The sequence below is a fragment of the Mauremys mutica genome, chromosome 1 (assembly GCF_020497125.1).
Source record: "Mauremys mutica isolate MM-2020 ecotype Southern chromosome 1, ASM2049712v1, whole genome shotgun sequence".
NCBI lineage: Eukaryota > Metazoa > Chordata > Testudines > Geoemydidae > Mauremys > Mauremys mutica.
This window is the reverse complement of record NC_059072.1, coordinates 354,366,123-354,388,494: the sequence shown is the minus strand read 5'-3', so window position 1 is coordinate 354,388,494 and position 22,372 is coordinate 354,366,123.

The following is a 22,372-nucleotide window of genomic DNA, read 5'->3' as shown; positions in this document are numbered from 1 at the left end:
CATGGTGGTTAAGTCCATAAATGGCTATTATCCAGGATGGGTAAGGAATGGTGCCCCTAGCCTCTGTTTGTCTGAGGATGGAGATGGATGGCAGGAGAGAGATCACTTGATCATTGCCTGTTAGGTTCACTCCCTCTGGGGCACCTGGCATTGGCCGCTGTCGGAAGACAGATACTGGGCTAGAGGGACCTTTGGTCTGACCCGGAACGGCCGTTCTTATGTTCTCTGTTGAAATGTTGAGAACAAAAAGAATCAAGGAACCAAAGGACATGAAGAGAAGAAGTTATTTAATTGTCTATACACCAATGCTAGGAGCCTGGGTAACAAACAGGAAGAACTGGAATTACCGGTACTCATTGATGAGCCTACATTTGTTCTAGTTGGTATTACTGAAACCTGGTGGGTTAATTCCCATTATTAGAATGTTAAAAAGCAACCTATTTAGGAAGGATCATGTGAGCAAAAGGGGAGAAGAAAGTGTTCCAGAATGCTTATGGACCAATGTCCTTACAGCTAAAGCACAAGATGGGGATATTAGTTGGAGTCTGCTACAGACCACCATATCATGCTAGGGAACAGGGTGACTGCCTCCTTATGCACCTATCTATAATGCACAGGAAAAAAGGTTGTGCGATCATTGGATACTTCAATTTGAGTGACATACACTGGAGGCCTCATGCTGCCAGGACTGAAACATCCTTGGAATTTCTAAATATAATAGATGACAATTTCCTAACTCAAAAAGTGTTACAATTCTATAGTTGACCTCATCTTGACAGATAAAGAGGAACTGATCACAGAACTAAAAATTAATAACTTAGGCACAAGGGATCATGACTTGTTCACATTTAGAATGTGAAAACAGAATAAAGTCCAGACCCATGATATATATGATACTTTAAAAGAGGCAGATTCACAAAGCTGAAAACAATTATGATCCAAATCACCTGGGAGGAAGAATTTAATCGGAAAAATGTGAATGTTAATTGGGAATTGTTTAAGAACACTTTACTGGAGGCTCACAATCCCACAATCGAGGTAGCAGGCTGTATTGGTTAAAAAACACCATCAGGTTTAGAGGGAGTGAAAACAAAATAATCTATAATTAATGGAAGAAAGGGGCCGTTGATAGTAATGAATGTAAATCAGAAGCTAGGAATTGTTAAGAATTGATAAGGGAGGCAAAGGAAAACAAGGAGAAATCTATGTCCAGAGTTAAGAACAATAAGAAAGTGTTTTTTAAGTATATTAGGAACAAAAAGAATTCTAACAATGGTATTGGTCCATTACTTGATAGAAATGTTAGCATTGTCAATAATAATGCAGGCAAAGCAGAAGTGTTCAATAAATATTTCTGTTCTGTTTGTGGAAAAAAACAGATGATGTAGTCATATCATATGATAACACTCTTTCCATTCCACTAGTATCTCAGGAGGCTGTTAAACAGCAGCTACCAAAGTTACAAAGAGTCCTGTGGCACCTTATAAACTAACAGATGTATTGGAGCATGAGCTTTTGTGGGTGAATAGCCAGAACATGCGTCTGACGAAGTGGGTATTCACCCACGATAGCTTATGCTCCAATACACCTGTTAGTCTATAAGGTGCCACAGGACTCTTTGTTGCTTTTTACAGATCCAGACTAACCAGGTTACCCCTCTGATACTCAAGTTAGAAATTTTTAAATTAGGAGATCCAGAAAACATGCATCCAAGAGTTTTAAAACAGCTGGCTGAGGAGCTTGCTGGAGTATTAATGTTGATTTTCAGTAAGTCTTGAAAACCAGGGAAATTCTAGAAGACTGGAATGTTGTGCCAATATTTTAAAAGGAGGAGCAGAGCAGTTATTTTACCTCTATATTTGGCACTGGTGAGACTGCTGCTGGAATACTGTGTCCATTTCTGGTACCCCCCATTCAAGAAGGATGTTGATAAATTGGAGAGGGTTCAGAGAAGACCTACGAGAATGATTCAGGGATTAGAAAACCTGCCATATAATGACAGAATCAAGGCGCTGAATCTGTTCAATTTAACAAAGAGAAAGTGAACAGGTGACTTGCTTACAGGCTATAGGTATCCATATGGGGAACAAATATTTAATAAAGGGCTCTTCCATCCAGCGATCCTCCAAGTTGAAACTAGACAAATTCAGATTGGGAATCAAGACATGAATTTTTAACAGTGAGATTAATTAATCATTGGAACAATTTACCAAGGGTCATGGTGGATTCTCCATCGCTGGCAAGTTCTAAACCAAAATTGGATGTTTTTTTCTAAAAGATCTGCTCTAGGGATTATTTTGGAGAAGTTCTATGGCCCATTTTATACAGGAGGTCAGACTAGATTATCACAATGGTCCCTTCTGACCTGGGAATCTCAAGTTCCCTTCCAGCCTCACATTTCTATGACTCTGTGAGTGATACTTCTGGGTGGTGTGTTGAATGGAATATATACCAGATTTACCTTTATCTGCCAGTAGGACCAACTGACATCCAACTCCATGGCTTTTTGTTAGTTGGTTTGATGGTCTGGGCTCAGTTTCAGGGTACATAAAAGTCCACACTAAGATAAGTAAATAGTTTATTATGGTTTTCCCCAAAAACAACAGTCCTTGCTCAGGTCATGACCACAGATAAGTGCCAGCCAGTTATATGGTTTGGGATCTTTTGCTGAAAGCATTTATCCATTGTGTAAGTTCTCATTGCCCTGACAGGTCCTTCTGAGTTATGGTGAAGGTCACCTAGAAGAATAAAGTGCAATTTTGGCTTGTGCCACATCTAGGCTATTGATTCATAAATTCCAGTTTCCTGACCTGACAGAACTATTTTCAGCTGCAGAAAATGAGAAATGTCAATGCAGACCCTATGTTTAACTTAGAATTTCTTAAAATCATCTGGAGCCAAATGAATGTTTCTGTCTGTGATTTAGTGACAGTTCTTCTGCCATGGAACAGGAGCCAGATGCCTGACCAGATTCACAGGAACCTCTGTGAGCTCCACTTTAATCCTAAATTGAAATGCTTCTTGGTAGATTTTTAAAGCATGCTAAGTGAAGCTCTGCCTGACATAGGCACCGACTCCGTGGGTGCTCTGGGGCTGGAGCACCCATGGGGAAAAATTAGTGGGTGCTCTGCACCCACTGGCAGCCAAGCTCCCCTCCCCCCTGCCCCACCTCCTCCTCCTCCTCCTGAGCATGCCGTGTCCCCATTCCTCCACCTACCTCCCAGTGCTTCCCACTGGCTGGACGCCACCAAACAGCTGTTTGGCGGCATGCTGGGAGGGAGGGGGAGGAGTGGGAACATGGCGCGCTCGGGGGAGGAGGCGGGGAAGAGGTGGGGCCAGGCAGGGATTTGGGGAAGGGGTTGGAAGAGGGGCCGGGAGGGGGCGGAGTTGGAGCAGGGACTTTGGGGAAGGGATTGTGGGGCAGGGGTGGAAAGAGGTGGGGCGGGGGAACGGCTGCATTGAAGGGGTGGAGTGGAGGCGTGGCCTGGGGCAGAGGGGGGGTCGAGCACCCAGGGGAAAGTGGGGAAGTCGGCACCTATGCTGCCTGATAGTGTGGCCTGGTGAGCGTGGGATTATTTTACCACTGTCTCCAGCAGTTGAAGCAGACCTCTGTCACTAAGGGCTGTGCCATAAGACTCATCCAATGCCTGCTGAAGTCAATGGAAAGGCTCCCATCGGTGGAGACTGGGCCTGTGGCTGCAATCCTGCAAAGCGCTGAGCCCCAGCCACTCCTACCCAAGTGACTGGAGTTGAGAGTGCACAGCCCCTCACAAAAGCTGGCCCTGTGTGAGGAAGACACTAGGATCGTGACCCAGCAAAGTGCATGAGTGCCTGCATAATTTTAAGGAAATGAGTTGTCCCATTGCAAGGGGTGGGTATTTTGCTAGGTCAGGTCCCAAGCCAGTCTCTGTGAATACTATGAGGTCCTATTCTTTGTTACGAGGGAGTTTCACCCCTCTAAACCAGGCAATCAAACTTATTATGGAGGACAGGGCCGAATTCCACTTGCACAGCCAGCTTATACATTCAGGGCTATATACTCCTCACAACGCACAGCATATGGTCACTGATTTTTAAGGATGCAAATATCAGAAAAGGGTCAGTGCTACTAACAATGGTAGGCCCCAGATCAGTGGTGAGCTCCAGCCGGTTCGCAGCGGTTCGCGCAAACCGGTTGTTAAATTTAGAAGCCTTTTTAGAACCGGTTGTTCCAGGACAACCGATTCTAAAAAGCTTTTAAATTTAACAAAGGCTCGGGCAGCTGTCTGCCCGGCCCCGGCCCCAGCTCACCTCCCCCTCTCCCCTGAACGCTCCGCCCTCCTTCTCCTCCCCTTCCCCTGCTTCCCGCGAATCAGATGTTCGCGGGAAGCCTGAAAAAAGGAGCAGGCAGGTAAGCCGGGCGTGTGGGGGAGGGGGCGGGACGTCTCCTCCTGGCCCTGGCCGAGCGCCCCAGCCCGGTCCCAGCCAAGCACCCCCGGCTCGGGCTGGTCCCTCCTGCGTGGCTCGGACCCGGCCCAGCTCGGGCCCCGCGGCTGCGGCTCCGGCTCCGGTCCCGGTGCCGGCCCGGGGCCGGGGAGTCGGGCCCCGCGGCTGCGGCTCCGGTCCTGGTGTCAGCCCGGCCTGGGGAGTCAGGCCCCGCGGCTGTGGCTCCGGTCCCGGTGCCGGCCCGGGGAGTTGGGCCCCGTGGCTGTGGCTCCGGTGCCGGCCTGGGCCGGGGAGTCGGGCCCCGCGGCTGCGGCTGCGGTCCCGGTGTCAGCCAGGCCCGGGGAGTCGGGCCCTGCGGCTGCGGCTCCGGCGCCGGTCCCGGTGTCGGCCGGGCCCAGGGAGTCGGGCCCCGCGGCTGCGGCTTCGGCGCCGGTCCTGGTGTCGGCCGGGCCCGGGGAGTCGGGCCCCACGGCTGCGGCTCCGGTCCCAGTGTCGGCCCGGCCCGGGGAGTCGGGCCCCGTGGCTCCGGCGCCGGTCCCGGTGTCGGCCCGGCCCGGGGAGTCGAGCCTCGCGGCTGCGGCTCCGACCCTGGCCCCGACCCCGGCAGGGGTAAGAGGCCAGGGCCAGGGCCGGGCCTGGGGTGGGGGAGGAGGGGTTGGATCGGGCAGAGGTTCTGGGGGGGCAGACAGGGGAGGGGAAGGGGGGGTTGGGTAGGCGCCGCGTGGGAGTTCCTGGGGTCTGTTGGGATGGTGGTGGATGGAGTCGGGGCAGTCAGGGGACAGGGAGCGGGGCAAGTTTGGCAGGGGGTGGGGTCCTGGGGGGGAGTTAGGGTTGGGGATCTTGGGAAGGAGTGGTCAGGGGACAAGGAGCAGGGCAGGGGGGGTTATGGGTTGTGGTTTCTGAGGGGGGGCAGGACGTGGGTGGGGGGTGTACTCACTGGGCGGTTCCCTACCGGGTCTTCGGTGGTGGGTCCTTCAGCCGCCGGAGCCGTGCCGCTGAAGACCCAGTAGGGAACCGGTTCCTAAGATTTTGGCAGCTCATCACTGCCCCAGATATTCCTGGATATGGTAAGAACATAAGAAAGGCCGTACCGGGTCAGACCAAAGGTCCATCTAGCCCAGTATCTGTCTACCAACAGTGGCCAATGCCAGGTGCCCCTGAGGGAGTGAACCTAACAGGCAATGATCAAGTAATCTCTCTCCTGCCATCCATCTCCATACTCTGACGAACAGAGGCTAGGGACACCATTCTTATCCATCCTGGCTAATAGCCATTTATGGACTTAGCCACCATGAATTTATCCAGTCCCCTTTTAAACATTGTTATAGTCCTAGCCTTCACAACCTCCTCAGGTAAGGAGTTCCACAAGTTGACTGTGCGCTGCGTGAAGAAGAACTTCCTTTTATTTGTTTTAAACCTGCTGCCTATTAATTTCATTTGGTGACCCCTAGTTCTTGTATTATGGGAATAAGTAAATAACTTTTCCTTATCCACTTTCTCAACATCACTCATGACTTTATATACCTCTATCATGTCCCCCCTTAGTCTTCTCTTTTCCAAACTGAAGAGTCCTAGCCTCTTTAATCTTTCCTCATATGGGACCCTCTCTAAACCCCTAATCATTTTAGTTGCTCTTTTCTGAACCTTTTCTAGTGCTAGAATATCTTTTTTGAGGTGAGGAGACCACATCTGTACACAGTATTCGAGATGTGGGCGTACCATGGGTTTATATAAGGGCAATAATATATTCTCAGTCTTATTCTCTATCCCCTTTTTAATGATTCCTAACATTAGGAAAGATTTCTGATAGTCACCGAACTAACAAGAGGTGATGTCCTTTTTAGGTTTCATATTGGTAAGTAGTGAGGACCTTACAGAAAAACCGATTGTAGAGGACAACCTTGGTTCGAGTGATCATGAGCTAGTTCAGTTTAAATTAAATGGAAGGATAAACAAAAATAGGTCTGCAACTAGGGGCCTTGCTTTCAAAAGGGCAAACTTATAAAAATTAAGGGAATAAGTTAGGGAACTGGACCAGACTGAAGAACTCACAGATCTGAATGTGGAGGAGGCTTGGAATGACTTTAAATCGAAATTGCAGAAGCTATTCATCCCAAACAAGGGGGGAAAAACATAGGGAAGGCTTGCAGACCAAACTGGAAGAACAAGCATCTCAAACAGGTTATTTAGAGAAAGCAGAAAGCCTGCACGGGATGAAAGAAGGGATGGATCAGCAAGGAAAGCTACCTCCTGAAGGCCAGAAAGTGTTGGGAAAAAGTGAAAACTGCCAAAAGTCAAGCGCAGTTGGACCTTGCAAAGGAAATTAAAATCAATAGTAAAAGGTTCTTTAGCCATATTAAAAAAAACACACAAAGAAAGAAGAAGTGGGAGCACTAAGCACTGAGGATAGGGTGGAGATTAAAGATAATCTAGGCATGGCCCAACACCAAAACGAATACTTTGCCTCAGTTTTTAATAAGGGTAAGGAGGAGCTTAGGGGTAGTGGTGGGGTAGCTAATGGAACGAAGATATGGAAGCAGAAATGACCACATCTGAGGTGAAAGTCAAACGCAAACACCTTAATGGAATCAAATCAGGGGTCCAGATAATCTCCATCCAAGAATATTAAAGGAACTGGCCCATGAAATTACAAACCCAATAACAAGGATTTTAAATAAATCCATAAAGTTGCAGATCATTCCCTGTGACTGGAGAATTGCTAATCTAGTACCTATTTTTAAGAAAGGAAAAAAAACAAGATCCAGGCCCATTAATTTGATCTCAGTTGCATGCAAGGTCTTGGAACAAATTTTGTAAAAGAAAGTAGTTAAGAACATAGAGGTAAATGGTAATTGGGATGAAATAAAACATTGTTTTACAAAAGGAAGATCATGCCAGACCAACCTGATCTCCTTTGAGAAGAATACCAATTTTCTAGACAAAGGAAATGCAGTAGATTGAATCTACCCAGAGTTCAGTAAGGCATTTGATACAGTTCCACATGGAGAATTTATTAGTTAAATTAGAGAAGATGGGGATTAATATAAAATCTGAAAGGTGGATGAGACACGGATTAAATGGGAGACTACAACAGGTCATGCTGGAGTAATAGAAATGGAATGAAATTTAGTAGTGCAAAGTGCAAAGTCACGCACTTAGGGACTAAAAACAAGAATTTGTGCCATAAGCTGGGGACACATCAGTTGGAAGTGACTGAGGAGGAGAAAGTCTTGGGTGTACTGGTTGATCACAGGATGACTATGAGCCACCAATGTGATGCAGCTGTGAAAAAGGCTAATGTAGTCCTAGAATGCCTCAGGCAAGGTATAGCCAGTAGAAACAGGGAAGTGTTAGCACCATTATATAATACACTGGTGAGACCTCATCTGGAACACTGTGTGCAGTTCTGGTTTCCAGTGTTTGAGAAAGATTAATTTGTATTGGAACAGGTGTAGAGAAGGGCTAGGACGATCAGAGGAATGAGAAACTTATGAGAGGAGACTGAAAGAACTTGGCTTGTTTAACATGACCAAACAAAGGTGGAGGCGAGATATGATCCCTATCTATAAATACATCAGAGGGATAAACACCGGTGGGGAGAGTTGTTATTTAGGTTAAGGGCCAATGTTGGCACAAGAACAAATGGATATAACTGTCCATCAATAAATTTAGGCTTGAAATTAGATGGTGGTTTCCAAACAGCAGAGGAATGAAGTTCCAGAACAGCCTTTCAAGGGGAGCAATGGGGGCAAAAAACCTAACTTGATTTAAGGCTGAGGTCTGGTCTTCACTACGGGGAGATAAATGCTGCTGCAATCAATGCAGCAGGGATTGATTTGGCGGGTCTAGCAAAGACCTGCTAAATTGATGGCAGAGCACTCTCCGTTCAACCCCGCTACTCCAGCTCTCTGAGAAGAGTAAGGGAAGTCGACTGGAGAGCGTCTCCCTTCAACGCAGCGCAGTGAAGACATCGGGATACGTCGACCTAAGACCTGGTCTACACTACGGGGTTAGGTCGAATTTAGCCACGTTAGACTGATTTTAAAATGAATGCGTCCACACAGCCAACCCCATTTTGTAGACCTAAAGGGCTCTTAAAATCGACTTCTGTACTCCTCCCCAGCGAATGGGTCGAATTTGGGGTAGTGAGGACACAAATCAACGGTATTGGCCTCCAGGAGCTATCCCATAGTGCTCCATTGTGACCGCTCTGGACAGCACTTTGAATTCCGATGCACTAGCCAGGTACACAGGAAAAGCTCCGGGAACTTTTGAATTTCATTTCCTGTTTGGTCAGCGTGGCGCACTCAGCAGCACTCAGCAGCACAGGTGACCATGCAGTCCCCCCAGAATCGTAGAGCATAGAATGTTTCTACACTCCCCCCTATCATCTCTGTCCCTGAGGTTATCGCAGATTAGAAGGCGAAAAAAACACACTCGCGATGACATGTTTTCCCGCATTGATAGGGCACAGCTTAATGCATGGAGGCATTCAGTGGCAGAGGCCAGGAAAGGACATGATGAAGCGTCTGTTGGGGGAGCAAACAGACATGATGATGAAGCATCTATTGGAGCTGCAGGAAAGCCAACAAGAGCACAGACCTCCACTGTATAACTGCCTATCCTCATCCCCATGTTGCATAGCCTCCTAACCCAGACACCCAAGAACGCGGGGGAGAGGCTCCGGGCACCCAGCCACTCCACTGCAGAGGGTGGCCAAAGCAACAGAAGGCTGTCATGCAAACAGTTTGATTTTTACTGTGACTACAATAAGCAGTGTGGCCTTGTCCTTCCCTCCTCCCTCACCCAACCTGGGCTACCTTGTCCGTTATCTCATTTTTTTTAATTAACAAAGAAAGAATGCATGGTTTCAAAATAATAGTGACTTTATTTCGAAGGGGGGAGGGTGGTTGGCTTACAGGGAATTAAAATCAACAAAGGGGGCAGGTTTGCATCAAGGAGAAACACACACAATTGTCACACCAAAGCCTGGCCAGGCATGAAACTGGTTTTCAAAGCCTCTCTGATGTGCAGGGCGCCTTGCTGTGCTCTTCTAATTGCCCTGGTGTCTGGTGTCTGCCGTTGCTTTCATGGAGGGAGAGACGACTGATGAAATGTGCCCCAAATCACCCGCAACAATGTTTTTTGTCCTATCAGGCATTGGGAGCTTAACCCAGAATTCCAATGGGCAGCAGAAACTGCGGGAACTGTGGGATAACTACCCACAGTGCACCGCTCCGTAAGTCGATGCTAGGCGTGGTAGTGAAGACGCACTCCACCGACTTAATGCACTTAGTGTGGACATACGTAATCGACTGTATAAAATTTATTCCTAAAAATCGACTTCTACAAAATCGACCTAATTTCTTAGCGTAGACATACCCGTAGCTGGAGTAGCATAATTTAGGTCAATTTACCCCCATAGTGAAGACAAGCCCTGATCTTGGTAAACTTATGGAGGGGATGGTATGATGAGATTATTTTCAACAGAATATGGCCCATCTGCGACTCCTAGTACCAAATATCTCCAATGGCCAGAGATGAGATACAAGACGGGGAGGGCTCTGAGTTACTACAGAGAATTCTTTCCCATGTGGCTGGCTGGTGGGTCTCTCTGACCTGCTCAGGCTTTAACTGATCACCATATTTGGGGACGGGAAGGAATTTCCCCTAGGTCAGATTGGTAGAGACTTAGAGCGTTTTTCACAGCATGGGGCATGGGTCACTCCCAGGTTTGAATGAAAGTAAATGGTGGATTCTCTGTAACTTGAAGCCTTTAAATCATGATTTGAGGATTTCAGTAACTCAGCCAGAGGTTAGGGATCTATTGCAGGAGTGGGTGGATGAGGTTCTGTGGCCTGCGATGTGCAGGAGGTCAGACTAGATGATCACGATGGTCCCTTTCTGGTCTTAAAGTCTACAAGCCTATGAGAAGAAGTTTAAATACCTGCAATGCAAAGAGTTATCTAACCACTTCTATTTACATTAAGAATTCCTTGTGGGCACAAGGTACAGGTGAAATTATTTGTGCCTATAAAAATGGAGGCCACATCTGGAAAAAGAAATCCGGCATATGAAAAAGCACTTCCCATGAACCCCTTCCAGCATCAAAACCCATTAGCCCCTGGGCGTGGCTGGCAGGGTCTGGTGAGTTCCGCACCCATAGTTGCAAAGTGGAAGCATCTAGAACACTTGCTATCATGGGTGTTGACTTGACCGAACCTGGCCTCCCCAGTGGCACAAGCATTGACAGTGTTTTAGTGCAGGAATCAGGGGTAGCCGTTCCTAACAGCAGGTGTCAAGAGCATCTCTACCTAATGCAGAGATGGCCACAGTGACTATTTCGAAACAGATCCACCCACATCATGAACCATTCAAACCACACCTGCAGAAACTGATCATACAAATATTTTCCTAGCATGGGCTATTTTCTGTAGTGTAGGCTTTTGGATCTTCCCCTTCTCCTCAATGCACACACAAGACATGCAGCCTCCATGCTGTGCAGGCCCCAATCTCTGCTCCAGCTGTCAGAATGAGCGCTACAGCAATGGAGTTGGTGCAAAGAAACTGCTGGACTTTGTCCTCTCTGGCAAATCTCTAGGAGAGCCAGGAAGGTCTGAAACACAAGATGTTTTTGCCAGTCCTCCTATTGTTGCCAGACAAAATACTTCAGCTTATAAAAAGAATAATAGCTTTCAAACACCTGATGTTTCATCCAGGACTTTTTTTTTTCCTTAGGGTTGGAGAATAATTATTTTCTTTCCTACATTTTCTCAGTGGCAAAAGAAAAGTCCATTTCAATGTGCTTCATCTCTGTTCTGCAGGGACCAGTTCTGGAAGATGAAGTGAGATGCATTTCCATGTTCTTTCAGGGACTGAGCCAAACACCATTGAAATCAATGCTTTGGAGCAGGCTGCTAATTGTTGGCCTCTGCTGGAACTGTAATGAATGCCAATGACTGTAGAGGTGAGTATTTTTTTTTTATGTTGCCACTTAGCCCTGGTCTACACTGGGTGGGGGGATCGATCTAAGTTACGCAACTTCAGCAATGTGAATAACGTAGCTTGAAGTTGACGTACTTAGATCTACTTACCACGGTGTCTTCACTACGGTGAATCGACTGCTGCCACTCCCCTGTCGACTCTGCCTGCGCCTTTCGCCGAGCTGGAGTACAGGAGTCGATGGGAGAGCGCTCGGGGATCCAGCCAGTAGTGAAGACATACCCTTAGCCATTAAGAAATGGCCACCAAACTCATTCCATTTCAGCCACTGGATGATAGCTGGGGTAGTTGTCTATTGCCTTGTTTTGTTGTTGAGTAGCTTTGTTTTTCCATCAGTTTCTGTGCCCCATTGCAAGTTACATTATTGCTATTATTAGCTTACAAGTCCTGTTCATTTCTACTGTTTCCCTTCTTGTTAGAAAACGTGAGTACCCTCCTTTTAATGCTTTAACCTTTAAAGGAAGCGATTTGCTTCAACGTCATCAATGGGAAGGATTTAGCAGGAAATGATCACAAGACAATAACATTTTCTTGCATATTACATGGTTATCATATGTACATTACAAGCTTCATTTCCAAGGTAATAATTGGACTAAATGGATTATCAAAATGGCAGCTGGTCACTAGACATTAAATGAACCTCATCTGGAGATTCTAATTTTGGCCTTGGTGTTTGATGACATGTTTCATAGATTTAGTCCAGATTAAGCATCTAATCTGACCTTCTGCATAACCCAGGACAAAGGATTCCACCCAGTAATTCCTGCATCAAGACCCCTAAATTCTAGTTGAGTTGCAGGACATATTTTTAGCACGATGTCCAACCATGAATGATGAAGAATCAACCATAGCCCTTGATAGTTTGTTCCAACAGTTAGTTATCCTCACAGTTAAAAAAAAGAAAAGTGTGCCTATTTCTAGTCTCAGGGTATCTAGTTTCAGCTTGCAGCCATTGGATCTCATTGTACCTTTGTCTGCTAGACTAAAAAGAATCTACTATAAAAAAAAATCTCCCCATGGAGATACCCCATGCTGGATTCTTTAGTCTACGATCAACCTATCTATATATGCACACACGAAAACGGGCTTCTAATGGAAAGTGTCAGGGAGCCTTCCCCAGAGGCATCACTGCCACCTATACGTTGGAAGCAGTAAGATTTGGGTTTTGTCTAAACTGCATTGTAAACCTGGATCTGTGGGATCTGAGCCTGTGGACTCTGGCTATGCTGTGGTAGATACCCCTCAGCACTCAGTCTCACAGCCCAGGTCAGCTGACTTGGGCTCACGGGGTTATACGATTGCAGTGTAGATGTTTGGGCTGGAGTCTGGGCTCTGAGACCCTCCCCCTCATGTCTACACTGCAATTTTATTGCCCCACAGCTCCAGCCCTGGAGCCCAAACCAGCTGACCCGGGCCAGCCGTGGACGCGCCACGGGTCTTTCATTGCAATGTAGACATGCCCTGTGTTTCCAAGCCTGCATTGGAGCATCCACACTGCATTGTAAAACTGGGCTTACAATGGGTGGACCCAGGTCTCACAGCCACGCTAGCATGTCCATACTGCACTGCCCAGATCTTCTTACTCGGGTCTGCAGCTTGAGCTGCCCCCATACTGCAAAACGACAGGGCTTGGAACCCAGTGACAGTGGGACCTGACCCCTGTGGAAGCCAAGAAATAATTAATAAAGGTTTGAAGGGATCTTAATGTATGTTAGCTAATTTAGCAGGAGTTAGGCTCTGATCCTAATGCTGTGAGATATGTAGAAATAAGATAATGTGGTACAGAGTGAATTGTGTGAAAAGTCATTACGGCCTTGTAAAATGCAGCCTTGTTTTTGTTCTAGTATTGAAGACAAATAAGATAGCGAATAGGCTTATGTATAAACAAATGCAAATGTTTTCCTTTAATGTCTCCAGGATTGCTAGAAATTGTCTGTAACAAAGGTATAAAGGCTTGATGTAATTGTTTACCAGTTGAGAGACCTGTCCAGGACTGGGGCGACCCTGTGTCCTATGGCACTCTCTCCCTCCATTGTAATTACTGGAGAAAATAATAAAGTATTTGATTTTGCTGCACCCAAACAAAAAGCGAGAACTAAGTTTTTCTTCGACAATTTGGGGGCTCGTCCGGGATGGCAACGCCCACGGACCCACAGACGGCTACTACGGATCATTCCCCTTCGAACCCCATGGCGCCACATGAGAGGTATGAGACCTTTTGAAATCTCTATTGGGGTATCGGAGGAGGACTGTCCGTGAGGACGTCTGTCTCTGATGGGCTCACGCCATCTGAACTTATTGACTGTGCAGCAGGATCAGATGCAAAGTGGTATTGGGGAGAGGCCCCAATAAGGTTAGTTTATAGCAGTACTGGGAACTGCTGAGTTGGCCAAGGAAATGCATAAGGTAATGCATAAGGTAATGCATAGGTAAATGCATTAGAATGCACCGGTGCTGAGGGGTTTTTACCGCCTCAGGAGGGGTTGTCATACCACCTCATGGTATTGGTCCGGACCAGGTACAGATGCATCGTGGTTAAACGAGGACTCAAGAGATTTGAGGTTAAATTTCCAGCACTGATAGCGAGGCAGAGTGGCCTCTCTCCGGACTGGATAGCGAAAGACCACTCCCCTCCTCCTGGTGGGTGGAGCCAAACCCACCCCACCCCCCTCGCTGGACATACCGGGGCGGGATAGGAGGTAGAAGAGGAGAGCCCTGGAACTCAGTTGGTGCTGGACCACCGGAGGGAGCAGACGTCTCTTCCCGGGAACTGCAACCTTTGCAGGATCCCAAACCAACAGTTGAGCCAACTAGCGCCCCACTGAACAAAGAGACAGAGGACGCCAAGGAAGGAGTGGCTGACATGGCTACCGCCTGGCAGTGAGGGAGCAAGACAGAACCCCGGCTCCGTGGAGCAACACAGACTAAGTGGGGTAGGAAGTAGCCCAGGGGAACCAGACTTTGGTCTGATTGTGCTGCTGGGAAGCGAGGCAGCGTGTTTTCGTGATTTCCCCGCTGACCACCCGCCACTTATAGAGCTTTGGGCTGGGACCCGGTGGAGTAGGATGGGCCCGGGTCTCCCTATCCCTTGCTGCCAACCCCACCCCTAGGGTCCTGGCCTACTCACCCGAGGCCACACGGCCTTGCTATACTGTTATATTGCTGTCTGGCCTAGCCAGGAGACTTGGGCTAAAGACTGCTCATGGCTCTGCGCAGCGCAGCCCAGCCCAGCAACCTCTATGACTTCAACCTGCAGGAGTCGGGAGCTGCAGGGTCCCCCACCACCCGCGGGGGCAGAGAGCTGTTGGGTATCCCCGTTGCCTCTGGTGGCAGTGGGGGGACTCCCGAGCTCCTGGCTGCCGCGGGGGAACCCCTGAGCTCCCGGTCACTGCAGGTCCCTGAAGCCATGGGCGGGGGTGGGGGGATCACGCAGCTCCCAGTTGCTGCAGGTGGCTCCAAGCCCCTACGCAGCTGCCCTGCTTCAGGGGGCGTGGGGACCCACAGCTCCCCATTTTGTCCCAGATATTTTTAGTAAAAGTCACAGACAGGTCACAGCTTCCGTGAATTTTTCTTTTTTTGCCCGTGACCTGTCCGTGACTTTTACTAAAAACATCGGTGACAAACTCTTAGCCCTAACAATTACTTATTGCTCTGCCCTGCCCCGGGGCCGGAGCCCCAGACTGTTAACTGTTGTTTGCCTGCGAGGAGGCTGCGAGCCGTAGATTGCTGATCGCTCGGCCCTGACCGGCTGGGCACAAGTCCCAATACTATTGCCTGACACGGTGAGGTGGAGTGGCCTCCCTCCCCACTGGATAGTGAGCGACCACTACAGTGACCTTGGGCAAGTCACTTAACCTCCAAGTCTCATTTCCCTGTATGCAGATCAGGGACAATAATGTTCCTTTCCTCTCACCCTTTGTTTGTCTTGTCTATTTATTTGGGATCAGGGACTGTCTCTTGCTATGTGAGTATTTAGTGCCTGACACAACAAGGCCTGCGGCTGGGGTCTCTGGGAGCCATCATCATAGAAACACACTCTGCAAGTCCATTCACAAAGCTGATGTACATGACCCGCAATGAGCTCCCATTCTGAAGCCATTCCCCTGGGTAACCTCAATGTCTGTTATGCCGGCAGTTTCATTTTAAAATGTCCTTCTGATGAGGGTTGGACTAGATGACCTCCTGAGGTCCCTTCCAATCCTGATATTCTATGATTCTATGACACTGACCAATTGTGCTTTTGGGCGTGTACATATGTGGCAGCCACCGCTCGTTACGGGGTAGCTCCGGGGTGGTTGTCGTGGTCGGACTCATCTTGGCATGACAAAGAATTATTTTGACTTTTATAACAACAGCATCCAAAGGTCTTTAAAAACAGAGTTATACTCCCCTCCTTCCTGGGCGTGGCATTCTGTCTCCCTCTAGTGGTGGCTTGACCTCTTGACCTCTAGCGAGCAATGAGCCTGCTACAGTTTTGGCGAAGCGAGATGTGTATCTTTGCTCACGCAATAGCGGCTCATGCATTTAGCTCCGGAAGTCCCAGGTTTGATCCCTGCTGCCAGCGCCCCTGTGTGGGTTGGCGTTACAGCAGGGAGGAATTTGGGCCGGCACTTTCAAGTTTGGATATCTAAGGTTAGGGCCTGATGACAGGTTATTCTGCAGTACCAGGGCTAGATGTAGCGGTACTGATTCCAGGTTCCCCGGTTATAACTACTAGTGGAAATTCCCCTCCATCACCATCTCCACCCCGGTCCTCAAAGAGCTGAGAATAAGACGTGCCTGAGTCTGGGAATTTAGCAGGAAGAGGCCTTTGCTGCTTCTCTGCCTCCCTCTTCATTCCCAGACCATCCCATTGCCCTCCTGACGCTGCTCCTCCGAGGTATGTCTACTACACTGCAGTGACAGGGTGTGACTACAGCTTCAGCCGATACACTCCGGCGAGCTTCAATCTAGCTAGCTCAGGTTCCAGAACTCTATGGCCAGGGCCGCGGGAGCTTCAGGTCAATCTGCCTGGAACCCTGAGTAATTACTGGCAGGCCTAGCCCGGGCTGACACTGGAGTGCTGCTCCAGAACCCAAGCTAGCTAGATTAAAGCAATCACGCCCTCACTTGCAGTACAGCCATTTCCTCAAAGGCACAAGCTTATCCCTTTCTGCTCTGCCTTGCCTGGGCTCGGCTTTAGGATTCTGCACAGGTTCCCAACCTCAAGCTCTGGAGCGAGTAGGGGGTGGGGGGGAAAGACCCCTGAAATTTTGCACAACCAAATTATAATTCTCAGGGTTCTTTTGGGTTCCTTTGTTTTGTTTGGGGGACGGAGAAACTATTTTCTCAGTTTTATGAAATTTCATGTAAAGCTGACCAAGATATTTTCATCTAAACATTGTGACCAACATGAAAGTTTGTTTGGCTGAAAGCTCTCCGGGGTCTGATGATTTGAAATACAGTGGTTTAATGCTTGCAACTCGAAGTCAGGGGACACTCTGGGTTTTCGCTGCATAGCGCTTTGGGGGTTCACTGGCAGAGCTCAGGGCGGTGGCTCATGTGAAGCCAAAGCTAAAATAGAAAAAAGAAATTTGCACACACTCCTGCAACCTGCAATTGATGGGTTGCCCCCGGAACCCTGCTGTGCTCCTAAAGGCCTGCAAGCTGCTGAGCCCTCTCGGCAAATCCCACAGAAAGCTTAAGCACATGCTGAACTTTAAGCCTGTGAGTCATCCCATTGACTGCAGGACTGCACACAGCTCCACCAAAGCTGTCCTGGCCCCCTCCAGGGAAAGAAGAGAAGAATGAAGACAAGATCCAAGGGGATCACTGGCCTGAATTGTATTAACTTACTAAAACATTAGAACAGGAGTCGGCAACCTTTCAGAAGGGCTGTGCCGAATCTTCATTTATTCACTCTAATTTAAGGTTTCACGTGCCAGTAATACATTTTAACGTTTGTAGAAGGTTTCTTTCTCTAAGTCTATAATATATAACTAAACTATTGCTGTATGTAAAGTAAATAAAGTTTTTAAAATGTTTACGAAGCTTCATTTAAAATTAAATTAAAATGCAGAGCCCCCCGGACCGGTGGCCAGGACCCGGGCAGTGTGAGTGCCACTGAAAATCAGCTCACGTGCCGCCTTCGGCACGTGTGCCATAGGTTGCCTACCCCTGCATTAGAAGGTTTAAGGCTGATAAAATCCTCAGGAAGTAGAGAGATTGACACCAGGTGCTGATTTAGTGGAAGCAAGGTCCAGTGGTTAAACACAAGCATAAACGTCTGGATTATCTTTCATACCAAAAAAAAATCTTCCTCAGTAAGGTCGAGGCTAGGGTACGTGTTCAGCACTGCCTTTCACTGGGTGGAATAAGTCCAACCAACTCACAGGGACACAGCTGTCCTCTACTGGTGAAGCTGGAAGAGACCTATTTAGATCTGCCCCTCTCAAGGCAGGGTTGTTTCCACTTCACTGCCAAGTTAACTCGAATTATAATGTGAGATTTGCTGCTAACTTGAGTCTCATCCACACTCAGACCTGTAACTCGAGGGCGGAGGTGCTTTGAACTCAGGCTGCCTGGCCCAAGAGGGAGATACAGGCTACAGTTCATATGAGCCCAACTCATCTAACACAACCACTCTGCAGCATGGACACTGGCTAGTGCCACTCGAGTTCTGCTAGTCCACCGATTCCTCCCCGCAGTTCCCCCTGCGTGCCCAGAAAGGACAGACCAGTTCTCCCACGGCTCAGCTTACTGCAGTGCTAAGTACTGTGGGATGGGCCCCCAGAATTCTTAGCGTAACAGACGAGTGAGTGCAGGGCCAGCAGGGACATAGCAACCGTAGTGCTATTCTGCAGTGTCTGCCCTCAGTGGAGAGGAGTCCCTCAAGCGCTGATAACACGAGTGAACTCTGCAGTGCAGACTGACCCTGATTCCCAAATGCTTTCTCCAGGCTACTTTTAAGTGACTCAAGCAACTGCTTCTCTGGGGAAACTATTCCGCTGCTCAGTACGGTAGCGCTCACTGTCTGGAAATCACTTCTGAGCCCCAGGGCTTGTCTACGTTGACTTCACTGCCGACTACGAGGGTGTGATCTGCAGAACACACCAGAGTGTGGCACTGTGTCTGTGTGGACCCTGCTGGCAAGGAACTAAGAGCTCCCTAGTTGGCATGAATGTCGTCCTATTTCAAACAGGATTACGGTCACGTGAACCAAGTGCCTTCTAGCTCCCGCCCGCAGTGTCCACCCTGGGCAGTTACAGCGCACCGCTGTGGTGCGCTCTGTAATTCACACCCTCAGAGCCGCAGTGCGGCGCACACTGCCCCAGCCTAAAACTTCCCTTTGCCTGAGTCACAGACCATGGTTCAGTGCTTTGGATCAAAGCTGCTAGTCAAAGAACTACAAGGCCAATAGAAACGCAGCTCTATCCCCTGGTACCACCCAAAGAGCTCCCTTGTACCTTACGACCTTTGGGTATGTGCCGAGAGGCTTAGCACCCTGTGGCATTGTCTAGCCAGGCATAGCGGGCTGGATCCTTAGCTCCAACTGGTTTACACTGGCTGAGGATCTAGTGCATTTAAGTATTAAATGTTTCCACCTGCAGTCAGTCCCTCCGACCCCCTTCAGTTCTGCTCTGTCCTGACTCTCCTGCAGGCTGTCACCTCCTCTCTGGCTATCGTGGTGTCTAGAGCCGACTACAATAATCACTCACCAAATCACTCTTTTTTAAAACTTTGCTCTCGCTTCCCTCGTTTTCCTGTTCATTCCATTACGCCCACGTTCCAGGTTTGGCTATTTTAATTGGGAAGCTTTTCAGGGCAACACTTTCAAACCCAGGTGCCTGAAGTTAGACTCTACAATGTACATTTAGACACAGAAATAGAAAGGGCTGGTTTCCAAAGCTACTGAGGCTCAGATCCACAAAGGTATTTAGGCACCTAACTTCCACTGAAATAAATGATAGTGAGGAGCCTAAATACCTTTGTGGATCTCGGCCTACGTATCTCCAGGTCGTGTTAACTTCAATGGAAGCATGCACGGTGTTCCGTGCCTCTGAGATAACAGGCCACTTCTACCAAGAGCCTAACTTTAGGCATCCAAGTTATAAAAATTTGGCCTAAGTCATTTTTTTCATCTCTAGAAAGCACAAGGCCAAGTGATGGGACTAGAAAAAAGGTTTAATACAAATAGTAAGAACATTAGGTCTTGCCGATACTGCGCGGTGGTCTGGCCCATGTGTATGCAGCTCTTTCCGCGGCCATGATCACACTAAGCGTAGGGCAAATTTGTACTTCAGTGTGTCCCTTCGAAAGCAGGAACACTGAGAAACTCCTCAGTACCATTCTCCTGTTGAACATCGGTGAGCCTGGCTGGTTTGGGTTCATACCAGGTTATGATCAGTGCTATGGTGTTTGCATTTGGGCTGGGCCAGCGCTTCCATTAGGCAACCCTAGGCGGTCACCTAGGGCACCAGGATTCGGGGGGTGGCATTTTGTGCACTCCCCACGGGGCGCACGGGAGCTTCCGGTTCCGCTCCCGTCGCGCTGCCGAAGAAGGACCTTCTGCCGACGTGCTGTGGAAAACAGCGGCAGGCAATTGAGCTGCTCAATGACTGCCACTGTCACCTGCGGCATTTTGGTGGAGGGTCCTTCTTCAATGGCGCGATGGGAGTGGAACTGGAAGCTCCCGCGCGCCCCGTGGGGAGCGCACAAAATGCCGCCCCCTGAATTCTGCCTAGGGCGCCAGAAACCCTGGCGCCGCTCCTGCATCTGGGGTCAGAACAGTGGGCTGTTGGGAACCTGGCCCTGAATTTTTCTGCTAGATTAAATCAGAATAATCTAGTTCTGATCATTTTTCCTATCGTCCATCCAAAGCTGTTCCCTACCCCCATGAGTTTTGCATAAAAAGGTGTCGTTGTTCCAAAACGAGGCAGTGTGAACCCAACGACTTTTCATTGCAACTCTTCGTGTTGCCTATAGAGTTGTGAGCTCTTCCAAACATTTCAATCCGTTTTCACAAGGGGTCACCTGTAGTTTTTGATCAACCCCCCTGGCTCCGGATTAATGTGACCCCAGGGAGGAGGGAAAAGCAACTAGGAAACTTTACTCAACTTTTTCCTAATTAAAGAAAAATGCTTTGTAATAAAAAAATAAGCAAGGAGGGAGGCAGCTTCAGCTACCAAACAGACTATTCCTGGGAAAGGTTTATACCTTGTTCTGGAAAAAATGTAGAGTAAACTGATCGTTATTTATCGTTTGCATTGTACTTAAATGTCCCAATCAAGGATCAGAGCCCCTTTGTACTAGGTGCTGTAACAAACAGAGAGTCCATGTCCCAACGAGCTTACAATTTAAGTGTAACCCATACCTGGGTGTGGGGTTCTGTCCCATATAGTGGCACCGAGACCACTTAGAGAGAGAGAGATAAAATGAGTCTCCTCTGCAGCCTTAGCTAACAGCCAGTTGGCTTTTAGCTCATGCGGGAGAGGCTCATGCACTTGGCTCCAGAGGTCTCCTGCTTGATCCTACCTGCCAGCGACTGGGGTCTGTCAGCATTACAGAGGGGGCTCATCTGGGATTTCAAGTGGGAAATCTCTGAAGCTCGGGACACGCTTCCTCAGCTAGGGGAAGTATGTAACCCACACATCTCCGGGGTGTGGTGTTCTGTCCCATCTAGTGCCACCAAAACCACTTAGCAAGAGACAGAAAATGAGTCTGCTCTACAGCCTTACTTAAGAGGCACTTGGTTTTTAGCTCATGCGGTAGAGGCTCATGGACTAAGCTCCAGAGGTCCCAGGTTCAAGCCTGCCCGCCGACCACTGAGGTCGGTCGGCGTTACATAAGTATAAGATGAGGCAACAGATGGATATGACAGACAGATGGAGCACAAGGAAAGAGGAAGAGCGTTATGATTCATATGCTGAGAAACGGTTGCAGCCCATCAACTGCCTGATAATGTCAAGTGGTAATATAAATACAACCATCAGCATACACAGAGTGCCTAGCACAAGGGGACCCTGAGCTTGATGGAGCCCCCTAGGTGCTATTCTAAATGCAAATAAATCGCTTTCTCTCTGGCTGGCCTAGTTCATCTTCAGAAGACGTGGGCTACACTTTTAGCCTGCACAGCACCAGTCTAGAATTATAAAATCATAGGGTTAGTAGGATTTGTTGTATCTGTGGAAGCCAGTAAATAATTAACAAGGTTTTAAAGAGATCTTAATGAATGTTAGTTAGCATGAGTTAGGTTAACTGTGACCCTGGTGACGTGAGGAAGCAAGATAATGTAAGACAGAGGGAATTGTGTGAAAGTTATTACGACCTTGCAATATGCAGTCTTGCAGTCTTGTTTTTCTAGTGAGATAGCAGAGAAGCTTATGTATAAACAAAATGTATTTGTTGCTTTTTACTGTCTGTATTATTGTTAGAAATTGTCTGTAAAAGGTATAAAGGCTTGCTGTGATTGTTTACCAGTGGAGAGACCTGTCCAGGACCCTGTGTCCTATGGCACTCTCTCCCTCCATGGTAATTACTGGAGAAATAATAAAGTATTTGGTTTTGCTGTACCCAAACAAAAAGCGAGAACTGAGTTTTTCTTCGACAATTTGGGGGCTCGTCCGGGATGGCAACGCCCACGGACCCACAGACGGCTACTACGGATCATTCCCCTTCGAACCCCATGGCGCCACATGAGAGGTATGAGACCTTTTGAAATCTCTATTGGGGTATCGGAGGAGGACTTTCCGTGAGGACGTCTGTCTCTGTTGGGCTCACGCCATCTGAACTTATTGACTGTGCAGCAGGATCAGATGCAAGTGGTATTGGGGAGAGGCCCCAATAAGGTTAGTTTATAGCAGTACTGGGAACTGCTGAGTTGGCCAAGGAAATGCATAAGGTAATGCATAAGGTAAATGCATAGGTAAATGCATTAGAATGCACCGGTGCTGAGGGGTTTTTACCG